Here is a 13,518-nt window from a genome sequence, read left to right on the forward strand (position 1 = left end):
GTATGGATCAGAATGTTGGGCAATCAAGAAGGATCACGTAAGGATGATGGAGGCCGCAGAAATGAGAATGCTTCGATGGGCATGCGGTAGGACTCTGTGGGACATGACACCAAACTCTGTTATTAGAAAGTCCTTGGGGGTGGTGCCTATATCCGAAAAAATGAGGGAGGGAAGACTACGATGGTTTGGGCATGTCCTTAGGCGACACCTGTCGGATGCCGTCAGGAGGGTAGAGTCGATTACAGTCGACGATGCCAGAAGGAGAGGACGACCAAAGAGGAAGTGGATAGACTGCTTGAGATCTGATTTGATGGATTTAGCCCTTACTGAGGACATGACCTCTGATAGGAAAGTATGGAGACTTAAGACCAGGATAGCCGAGTAGTGTGGGTCTCAACCATAGGGTGTAACATCTATGTTTTCTTTTTAATGCCTTTGTAGTAATTTCCATGACTTCTACTTTTTACATTTATGTCATTGGAATTTATGAAGGCTTAGAATAGGGTAGCAGAGTAGTGTTGCTTTAGTTTAGGTTGACTTTATTCCTTCTCGTAGCTTACTATCGTTGCCTTCTGTGTATCATTCTCTTCATGTTTCCCTTGTTTAATTTTAGCCATGTCTTACGTTTCTGTCCATGTGCAGAGATTTTTTTCGCAGGGATTTATTTGCAGGGATTACTTTCCATTTCAGACGCGTATATGAAGATTGCATAAGAAGACTGTTCAACCATGTATTTATTTATTTATACATGCATTGTATTTTATCTTTATTTTTAATTTTTCTTACTACCAGAGGTCTTTCATGGAAGCTGCTCTCAACCTGGCGATGGGAGCAACATACTCTCCCTTACCCCATTACATATGAGATTAGGGTTTTGTTGTTGTTGTCGAGTATCTAAACTATGATTTTTCTCTGGTAGTTGGGTCGAGTCTAGGCTGAAATATTTTTATAACCAGGTACCTTATCCGACTCAATAATTTTAATATATATATATATATATATATTAATTTTAGATTCTTTAATATTTTTACCATAAAACTAAATTTAAATATCTAAATTCTTTCTAGATTTGTATTATGTAATTTTTTTAAATTTTAAATTTTTCAAAAATATTTTTATTAATTTTTTTACTGAAAAACGGCTGCATTAATTTATTAGAAAGAAAAGGAAAGTAAAAGGTTGCCAGCTGTGGCACATAAAGACAATAGAAAACTGTAAAAAACAGCAAATCAAAGCTTGATCCCTAAAAACAGAAATGAAAAGAAATAAACTGCAGGCCATTATTCCATTGCAAGAGATAAACGATAGAGAGCAGCAAAGAAAGTAGAAAAATCATAATAGAACCTTCGCACAAGTTGAACCGGTCTCGCAATCAGAGACTAAGAAGGATCCTATTCATCTTCTATCCGCCTCCATTTGTGATAGGACTGTCATCGGGGCCTCCTCAACCCAGAACAGGTCTTCGCCGACGGTCTTAGAGGTCGCAACTAAGAGGTGAGCCGCCTGGTTAGCCGAACGGGGCACAAACTGGAAAGAGCAGGCACTCAAAGACTCAGCCAAACGTTGGCCCTCCCCAATCCATATGCTAATTTCAGACCAATCTGGAAGCTTTGAAGCCAATTTCAACACCACTGATCGGGAATCGCCATCAATAATGACCTGGTTAAGCCCCAAACCAAGAGATAGCTGAATCACATGCAAGGCAGCCACCGCCTCCGCAGCAAAAGCAGAGGTAATCCTCTCGATTTTGCGTTTACAAGCTTCTAGAATGAAACCTCCTGAATCACGAATAAGCACCCATGACCATGCTTGATTGTTTTCTTTAATGAACCGGACATCAAAATTCGCTTTGGCCATTGCGGTAGAGGTGGTTTCCATCTAGCAGGGGGAGATACGAGAGGTGCGCTGATTTTGGGAGTTCTAGTTTCAAACTCTCTACTATGGCTCTTGGAGGAGGAGACGATTTCGCTAGCAGAGGTAAGAATGCCAGAATGGCAATTTCGATTTCTAGCATATCAAATTGCCCAACACAGGTCAGTATCTTGGCGTATTTACCCAAAAATCACTCTGACATTTTTTATTTACTTTTAAGATATCATTTCAAAATTTTTTTTATCGATATAGTACATTTTTTATCATTCACGTCTTATGTTGATGTGACGTCACGTGTGATAAGATATTAATAGTGATTCGTGTCTTACCCAATTGACGTTATATCAGTTTAAAGTACATATTATCATTCACGTCTTTCTATAATTATGACACTCGCTAGAAAGATGCAGATTACTATCCACGTCTTTCATTTAATTTCAACCGTTCACACTCTATCAATTAATGATATCCATCCGGTCAAATCTATCACAAACTCTATAAATACCACATTCTTATATTATTTCAAACACACCAAACCCTCTCAAATCATATCAAAACTCAAACTTTCTTAAAGTTTAAACTCGGTCAAATGTTATTTAAAAGATATTATATTATATTATATTATAATAAATTAATATTTTAATATTTTATTAAATTGTATTATATTAATTTTTTTTGTAGTTATAAAATTGAAGTCCGTCTGTTTCGTTTAGATAAAAATTATATCTCGAGACATTTTACCGATACTGTAACATTTTTAAATTCTATTTTAATTTTAATTATTGGTAATGATTTTTTTATTAGTTTATATATTAATTTCTATAATATTTATTAAATTAGGAGATAGACCGTATATTAGATCCATTTATCCGCAATTTTAAGTTAAAGATACCAACTGTGTATGGCCATATTTAGTCGAGATTGGATTCAGTTACGTAGCTAGATACAAATGACATTGTAACGTAGAATCCAACTTGATTTCTGCATTGGTCGAGCGGTGGAGACCGGAAACACAAACATTCCATCTTCTGTGCGGAGAGTGCATAATCACGTTGGAGGATGTTTCCATGCACTTGGGGCTTCCGGTAGATGGAGATGTGCTTTCAAGGGTGACACACGGTAACTAGAATTCATTGTGCCAGAAGTATCTTGGAGGTGTACCGTCAAATTTTAACGGTGGTTGAATTCCGTTAAATTGGTTGGATGTAAATTTCAAACATTTGAGTAGCGACGCCTTGGAGGAGCATGTAAAAATGTATGCACGAATATGCATACTACACCTGATAGGAGGTCTATTGATGTCAGACAAATTGTGCAATCAAGTTCACTGTATGTGGTTGTTACATCTCGCCGATTTTCATTAATTTGACACACTAAGTTGGGGCTCGACAGTTTTGACATTCTTGTATAGAGAAATGTGTCGAGCTATTGAATATAAGAAAAATGCTATCAGCAAATGTCTCCTTCTGCTGCAGTATTGGGCGTGATATTACATGCCCTTTTTATGTCCGGTTGTGAAGAATCCGTTCGTCTTCCCGTTATTATTGAGGTAACTACAATACTGATTTCGTATATTAATCATTTTATCTAGTATATAATAAAAATTATTTCATTAAATAGGTGGTCCACTGCAAGAAAAGATCATCGAGGTTTACTTGATGAATTAGAATCAATTAGGTTACTCATTGATCAGAAGGTTGACACAAATGTATGTTTTTAAATAACAAAATCTATTTTTAATTATCGTTATATAATTATTTTATTATTTTTATAAGAATTATATATATTTGTTTTAGTTTGAATGTGTTCCTTATTGTACTGATGATATAATGATTTGCATCCCACACGACTTAAGGAGCCCATTAGATGTTTGGATGGCAGTGGTCCATCTGATATGTTATGCGATTGTCGAGTAACACCCCACTGATCGCGTGCTCCGACATTTTGGTTTTGTACAATCAATTTCAGAAACACCTCAAAATCTCGACGAGTTGCATAGTACCGATCGACGCGACAAAAAAGATGTGGACTGACTGCAGAAGCATTATGAGTGGGTTATGATATGGAAAGATCGACGTAAATGCATTCCTTATAAAAAAACCCATTTAGTGGATCATTTGACGGTTGTAGATGGTTATTACGAGTGGTTCAACAGGAACGAGAAACCATTCATGCTTTTTGAGAAAACACGAGGAGGGAGAATTCATCGACGTCGACAGAGACGTCTATCATCACAACCCCATCATCTCTCGACTCATGGACGGAGAGCAGGTGTTTTCGGTTCGTCCTTAGCTGCAGCACCGAAACCTTCACAGTAGCCACCGTCTACATCAATGTACACCTTAAGCCGTTTCATATGGCTCCGCAGCCATATCAGAAGTCGCCATCGCCGTTCCCATACCAGATGCCGCCACCGTCGCAGAGTTATATGACACATCCTGGAGGATATTATGGTTTTTTGCTTATCCAACTTGGGGTTCATATGCTGGTTATTTGGCAGGTCAAGCATCACCACCGATGGTCGCCGCACAGACACCTCCTGTACAGTTTTCTCACTCATTGATGTCGGTATTTTCTCATTTTTGCTAGTTTTCTATGAGCGATGAGATAGTCAGTCATACACCTCCGGGGTCCTTATTCTATAGAGGTGTTAAATCGATCTTCGTTCCTCATCAACAAAATGTATCTGCTCTTGATGACGATGACAATGATGAGAGTGAGGAGTCAGAACAAGTTATACGAAGAAATCCTCATCGAGATAGAATCCACCTCCCTACGAAACACATTCATGACGCAAGCATCATAGATTCATACATTTCATTATATTTGTATTTAATTTTTTTGGAAAATAATTGTAAGTTTTTTAATTATTTATCATTTAATACTTAATTTATTTTGTTAATTTTGTTTATTACTTAATTCAAGTGAATGATTTAATCATTTAGTGTTTTTTAACCACTTTTCTTATTAATTTTGTTGATTACTTAATTGAAGCGAATGAGTTTATTATTTACTGAATTTTAATCCCGTATCTTGTATCGTTTTCTTGTTTAATTAATCGGTGATGATCAAATGACATTAACTTAAATTAAATGTAAATTAAATTACAAAATATATTCTTTCATGAACAATAATTACATCAAGCACAATATCAACAGTTATTTGATGACAAAATATATTGCATTTTTTTCTACTGTGTCATAGGTTTCTATAATGCCCTCATATTTTATTTTGTCTAGATGTTTCTCAAATATCCATTTCACAATGAATTCGAGTGGATTTTGGACGACCGCGATCCCTCAATAATGACGTATCTGGTACAATCAGAAGCCAATTCTAAACTTCATTAGGGTCTTTGTCATTACCTATGAGGGAACTCAAATTCATATACCTTAAACACTTATGATAGTAGGTATACGATATCCACAAAACGGTTATAATCTTGACGGGTATGCGAGCAAGCTGCCATAACATGAGAGCACGAATACTTCAGAGCTTGAAAAAACCCACAGTCGCACCATCTATATCGTAGATTAACTTTTAACGAGTTAGCTTGAATCCCTTGAAGAGGTCGCAGGATCTCTGTGACACGAAACAATTCATGCGTTCTAGAGAAGCTTATTACAGACATTCCATTTGATGCAACAATTCTTTTTTGTAGATCTGTAGCTAATCTAGGGTGATAGATATAACTGCTTTGCATCCATGTTTGAACTTATCACCTGCACTTCACAAAAAGCGCTCCCAAACGAAAATATGTTGTTTTTACTAAAACAATTATAGGTAAATGACGTGCCCTTTTTAAGGCCGAATTGACAGTCTCAGCCAAGTTGGTCGTCATGTGTCCATATCGATATCCACGATCATATGCATTTGTCCATATTTCTTTATTGATGAGGCTGATGTAATCATATCCTTCTTTGTTATTCCCCGCAATTATTGAAGCATGAACTCAAATGTTTGAGGTAGTAGTGTAACACCCCCAACCCGTACCAGACCCTGATACGAGTCCGAGATGTCACATTGACTTTTAAAACAATATTCTTACAAAATATCAGAACATTTGGACTTATATTAAGAAAATACGATAATATACTGTTGAATTATGTTCGTTATAACACATTTTTAAAAAAATGTTTTTATGAATAGTATTATACTGTATGAATAGTATCGATACTGTGTACCGTAATGAACAATATCATGAACAGTGTATCGGTGCACTGCTACAATATCATGAACAGTGTATCGATGCACAAAAACATCGAAATTAAAATGTGTATCGATGCACTGCTACAGTGTACTGATGCACTGCTATAGTAATTTCAGCCCAACATATTTAAAACTCATAAAAATTTAAACTTTCATCACTATAAAGTTACCATTTAGATAAATACGTATAAAACATTACAAAACTCGATCAGAGCATACATACTTAATTTACCGACTTTATTTACATGCCAACTTGTTTATTACAATAAAATACATACTGTGTATTTATACTTCTGATCTGACCTTCGAGTGGAGATATGTTGTTCTATTGAACTTAGCTTTGATCATCTTGCTTTTCAGTACCTACGTGTAAATCGCTTATACGCTAAGTCATAGACTTAGTGTGGCATAAAATATAATAATGATGCATTTCTTATAAATATGAATATGCAATCTATCAATTCAACCATGTCACATGTACTTCAGTGTAAAGAATAATAATAACAACACTTTTGATACCTGTTAGAAGCCCATGTACATTACTGAGAACTTAAGATATGCGAGTACATTGAGGTTGTACACAATTATGCTGTCACCACAGCTCAATCAATGTCCCGAAGGACCAGTCCATAGGTCCCGAAAATCCTAGGTAATCAGTCCATATGTTCCGAAGAACATAGGTAATCAGTCCATATGTCCTGAAGAACATAGGTAATCCTCGACTCTTGGCATGCCAACTATACCTATAGCTCTCATATCACATAACATGTGCATTATCATTATGCTTCATATACTCATATACTCATATCATTTCTTTCATGATCACATATTTCTTCTCTTCTGTCACATATCACATGTGCATATAATCACATAGATCATATCATATAACTTATATGATTTCTCATGTGTTCATGTAAACACGTATGTCATATCTTATTCACATAGGTTCATATATACATCACATAGCACATAGAATAACATATAAACTTAAACATGTACTCATATACATACTTTCATATAGTCCGTATATCAATGCCTTACAACTTATCTCACAATTTTACATAATCACTTATATCACATTAATTATATAATATTTCCAAGTATTTACTTATATTGGATTCACGTATCTTATATTACATATGCCTATAATCACTTATGTCAATACCACATAGCTTATATTATAATTTCATATATTCATGTAGTTCAGTATCACATATTGCATATACATGTAATCATATATATCATGTCACATATAATAACATATTACACATATACCCATTTTCATATACTCATACACACATAAGAATTCCATCAATCATAAATCAAGTAAAATTTTAGGAGTCACTTCTTACCATAGTAACTCCGTCATTGGCTCATCGCAAGCAATGTTTGTTTGATAACATAAGTACAAATTAAATTGCACTCATATTGGCCTCACTTAATTCCCAATTCCACCTCTAATATTTCTTTCTTTGAGTCGAATCCTAATTCGGTGATCGTTCTGAAACTTGCTCACGTTCGCTGTCTACATAATCATACATTATACATATCAATATTCCCAATAGCATACTCTAGTTTTCATTTCTTAAACTAAAGGAAGATCTATTTCCATTTTCCCTTTGAAGTCTATCGATACACACTATAGGGTATCGGTACATCTCTTCATTGGTGTATCGATACACTGCCTGTGTATCGATACATTTATTGCATTCGATGTTTCTTCATTTAATAATGTATTGGTACATATTGAATGTGTACTGATACACTTTGCCCAGAAATCATATTTTTAAGCACGAAAATTCACTTCTTTCAACTTCAATACTTCATGTTTCCTCCCCTTTTATGCTATTAACTCAAGTACACATACTTAATCCAATTTATACTCATTTATCACATCTTAAACCTCAAAAATCCTATTCTCCATATAGGAATCAATAATCATACCAAATTTCAAGATGTTCTAAATCCAATTCTATCACTTCATATCTCTTAATTTAGTTGATGACAAGTCAAATTCCATCTCAAAGTTCTTTTATCAACTTTTTTTCAGAAATTCATTTAGAAACTTCTTATCTTTAATCTCCCATAACTTCTTCATCTTTTGATTATAAGACAATTTAAGCTTTCCTTAAGCTTAAGTATCACCTAAGGATCAAAACTCACTCTTAAAATCAACAAATAATCAACTAACAAAGAAACTCACCTTTGCTCCCTTGGGTTCACGGTGGAGAAGAAGAAGAAGGAAGCGATTTCTGGAGAAATCTCTCAACTTTATCCCCATATATATCCTTATCTTATTCATTTCTAAGTCAAATGTTCATTTTACCCTTTAATTCTTTTAATAATTACTAACAACCCTTCATACTTATTTTCAAATAAGTCATTAAACTATTAAACTATTTTATTTTAATCACTAAATTCTAAAGTTTTATAATTTAGTCACTAACCCGTAGTTTGGGATGTTACAAGTAGTTCGTAACCTGAGCATCAAATGTAGAACTTACTAACTTTGTTTCAACAAAAATAAAAATGATTGAAAGAAAAAATAATAGCATTTTTACATACCTATGCGCACAAGTAATTAACGCTCAACATTCTTCTTGAACCTTCCATGATAGTTTGCAGCAATGTGTTAGATAAAATACCTATATTGGACATAGGATGGTTTCCACATTGGACCCAAAGAATCCATTGCTATTTTGATCCTAGCTCCGCGATCTGAAATGGCACATATTTTTTCCCTCGTGATAACATGTGAGCGTAAGTTTCAGAGGAAAAAAGACCAAGAATCTGTATATTCTCCGTCAACAAGGGCAAAAAAAAACTAGAAAAATGTTGCGATTACCATATTGGACAACTGCCAATAGTAAAACTTTCTTGTATTTTCCATACAAGAATGTCTCGTCGATTTGGACCACGGGTTTACAGTATTTCACAACATTAATGCACTATAGGTAAGTCCAAAAAAGCCGGTAAAATTGACATCGATCGTGAAGAACTCGATCATTATGGTATGCATGGCAAGTTTCAAAGTCCATAACTGCCCCATGATTCAACCTGCGCACTACCCTAAACCATCTTGGTAGTTCGTTGTAAGATGCATCCCATTCGCCGTGAAGTTTTTTAATCGCATTCTGCTTTGCCTTCCATGCTTTTCTGTATGAGACGGAATACCCATACTGCGATTGTATAGTGAAATCAACACAACAATAGCTATATGGGAATTTGCTTTTACCATGGGCATGATGGTTTGGCAGATCATTTTGGAGTCCAAGTTGGGATGATCCTGGTTGATCCCTCTAGCACAACATGTGTGAAGATCGTTGTATATCGTTAGTTTCCATATATTGTTTTTCCTCTTCCTCTTCGATACGCGAATTATCCAATTGCATCCGTTACCACGTTAGACACAGTGGCAGACATACTTTTCGATCGTAGAGCGGTCGACTCTGGACTGAATAAAATTACGAATATTGTAATTTTTAATGGCCATCATCGATTTTTCTTTGCATGAAAACTCTATTCCTAAATATAACTCACTATTCAGGACTGATGAGATAAATCTATAGTCATCGACATTAGGCATATCCGCAAATTTTGGCCCGTACATTGCACCATAGTCAGCTTCATACACATGTGTTAGAGGTTCAGTGTATACCATATTTGCGGGAACTTCATCTACATCATCATCATCAGAGTTTATATTGAACTGCGGTGATTTTAGGGTGAATGAATAGTCCAGTCTTAGCACCATCCGCACTTGGCTCACGAAGCGGTTCTTCTGGTAGAGATGAGAGTTCCTCCACGCTGTCTACATTTAGGTCGAACAACTTGGTACTTGTATGCATTCCCCTTGAACTTAAAGACATCTCAACATTGAGATCGAAGAAGCTCGCAGTAGAATGCCTCCCCTAAAGCTTGAAGCCATCGTGTTAAATGGAAACTGTATAGATTGCTGCGTCGAGGGCATCTCCATATTCAGGTCAGAGAAATTGATAGATAAATGTCTTCCCCTTGAACTGGACGCAATGTTGCCATACAGATTATTTGAGGACCCACCTCGGTACAGATCGTAAGGAGTTGCTGATGAATTTCTCCCAATTGAACTTGATGGGATAACACTATGATGCGGATTTCCCATTATGACGTTAAAATCATTACACATTATTGTAGTTGGGATGTCATCTTAATCAGCTTGTTGAATCAGCCCATAGTGGGAGCATAATGACATACCACGAACATCACGTACTTTAACAAACTTTGCATACATCTCCGTATCGGCGTCTGAATAATGATTTTGAGAATCAACCATCATTGCAACATCATCATCGTTCGATAGTTCGAACATTGTATAAGTTAACGGAAACATCGATATTGGAAATCTGTACTGAAGCGAGGACACTCTTCTAGTACTTCCAACATGAACATTCATTGAAATCTTCGTTATCAGCTCCTCAAGAGTTATGTTTCTCTTGAAGAATATTTTAACAGAATGATTTGATGCGAACACAATGCCGGTTTCATCTTCCCAAATTTTTCCATCATAGTAAACAATAGCTGGAATACGCTTCATTCTGAGAGTTTAAAAGATAAAGAGTCCTATATCTGCAAAAATAATAGTTGAAATACGCTTAATTAAATAAAATAATATATGAATTAAAATATAACGTAATAAAATATTTAAAAATATTTACAATATAATTTAAACAATGTACTTTTATATTATTACCGTATCGGCAAAAATATCTCAATGTATGATCACACTTTCAAATTTTACAACCACAAAAATAATAGAAATAATTAGTACAATAAATTTTTTTCTTCAAATAATCATATATAAAAATAAATATAATATATTAAAAACTTATCTTACAACGAAGATCGAACGAACTGGTGAAGCAAATATAAGAGGACATGATGAGGTGATGTTTACGGTTGAGAGTGTCTTATTTTATAGCCGGTGGAAAAGTTTAAAGGCCGAGAAATTCAGAACCAATAATGAAAGACGCGGATGGTGATCCACGCTGTAACACCCCCAACCCATATCCGAGTTTGAGGTGTCACATTGACTTTTCAAAACATTTTTATTTACAATTTGCCTAAGTTTTAAGTTCACAATTAAAAAAATGCATATTTTACATTATCTAAAATCAATTGATTTTACAAAGCATATCAGAGCCTATATATAATTCAAAACATTAATTACATGCCAACTACTATCAATAAAACAACATACATATGATTCAAAACCCTTTCTGATATGATCTTTTAGGAAGGATAAACTGACCTGCCTTGCCTTGCCTATCATTGCTTTGCTCCTCTTTTTGCTTCTGGGAACCTAAGTGTGAAATACTCACACGCTAAGTCGATGACTTAGTGAGACATTAAACTTATAAATGAAACTCTAACTACTTAAATATGCATGAACATATTATACAATGCTATCACACAAAACAATATAACATTACATATAATCAAATGTACACATATACATATCTTGTCATTATTATCAATAAATCATTTCATTATCAATATTATATTCATTCATACCTTTTAGTTATCTATTCTTACACTTAACCTTCTTAACTATCATATGATTTATTTAACCAAACAACACATTTCATATCACAAAGCATATACATCACATATATTGTATTTGTTGTTATCTCTTTATTAGGTCATGTACACATGTGAGAACTAAAGATATGCGAGTACATAGAGTTTGTGCACATATGCTGTCACCACAGGTCGTATAATTTCCCACTTATTGGCATATGAATTTATCCCGAAGGACCACATATAACACATATGTCCCGAAGTACCACTCCTTAAGGACCACATACATATTCCAATAGACCAAATAGGTGTACCGAAGTACCCTATTTATGTTCCAAAGGATTACATTTATGTCCCGAAGGACCACGTAGAACCCCTGACTCTTGGCATGCCAACTATACCTCTAGCTCTCATGACACATAACATGGGCATTATCATTTATATCATTTCATATATTCACATAGACACGTAGTTCACTTACACATAATACATTTCTATATAATTCACATATTACATATCTCATGTCATATTCTCATATGGTCACATAGCTCATGTTACTTAATCTCTTATGTCCACATATCACATGTTCATATCATTTCTTATGTCTATATCATATAACTTATATAATCACATAGATCACTTATGCCGATTCATATGGCTTATCACACTAGTATATATTCATACAAATCATGTAACACATGCAATAACATATAACACATATACTTATATAAAACATATGCTTACATTCATGAATTTATGCATTGTACTATAGGAAATAGACTCGTCGTAAGTCCTATTTCCATTAAACATCATACATCACTAGTGTGCACTCACCTGGCCTCACTAGTTAATACCGATCTCTTATCCTTTTTCTCAATGACTATTACTTGTCGACTTGTCCAGACTTTGCTCTTGATCGATATCTACACGAATATACAATCTAATAAATATCAGAATTCAAATTACTTGCAAAGATTCTTACTATTGCAAGCTAATCAAAACACTAATTTCTAAATTCTAGCTTAAGTAGTATCGATACTACAAGCACAGTACTGATACCTCTATACTTGTAGTATCGATACCCTTCTACGGTATCGATACCCAATTTCGATTCGATGATCCTTATTTTCAAAATGATACTGATACTTGCTTAATGGTATTGATACCCCCAGTATCGATACTACTCATTTGGTATCGATATTCTTTGAACAATTATATATAAATTTGTGCCTTATGGTATCGATACTCATTCAACCAGTATCGATACCCATGCTTCAATTATCACTCATTCTCTCTTTAAAATATCGGTACTGAATGAACAATACCGATACCCCTTGCCCAAAATACACTTTTTTAACCCGAAAATCTTACCAAACTTACTTAATTCTTCTACCATAACCTCTTTTTAACCCTTTAAGCTTAACTACACTTATTCAAATAATCTTATATCCATATAACCTATCATCATCTTTAATAACTCATATTAATTCTTGAAACCAAGAATTTTACTAAATTTTCAACATGTTCTTAATTCACTTCTATTACTTCTAACTTCTTCTTCATCAATTCACTTAAAAACTCTTCATATTTAATGCTTCATAACTCATCCATCTTGGAGTTTCAACACATTTTAATCTCTAATTAAGCTTTCTTAACACACCAAGAATCAAAACTAAGCTTAAAACTCAAGAAATAATCATTTTACCAAAACTCACCTTTAACATGAAGCTCACGGTAACGAGGGAGAAGAAGAGAACCCTGTATCTAGACTTTTCTTTTCTTTCCACCCCTTTCCACGTGTTTATATCCTATATAAAGGAAAATAAAATCTTCCTTTTAAAATGACCATTATACCCTCTCATCTTTCCAACTTTGCTAATC

This window comes from Hibiscus syriacus, unplaced genomic scaffold, assembly GCF_006381635.1.
Source record: "Hibiscus syriacus cultivar Baekdansim isolate YM2019G1 unplaced genomic scaffold, ASM638163v2 tig00111621_pilon, whole genome shotgun sequence".
NCBI classification, from domain to species: domain Eukaryota; kingdom Viridiplantae; phylum Streptophyta; class Magnoliopsida; order Malvales; family Malvaceae; genus Hibiscus; species Hibiscus syriacus.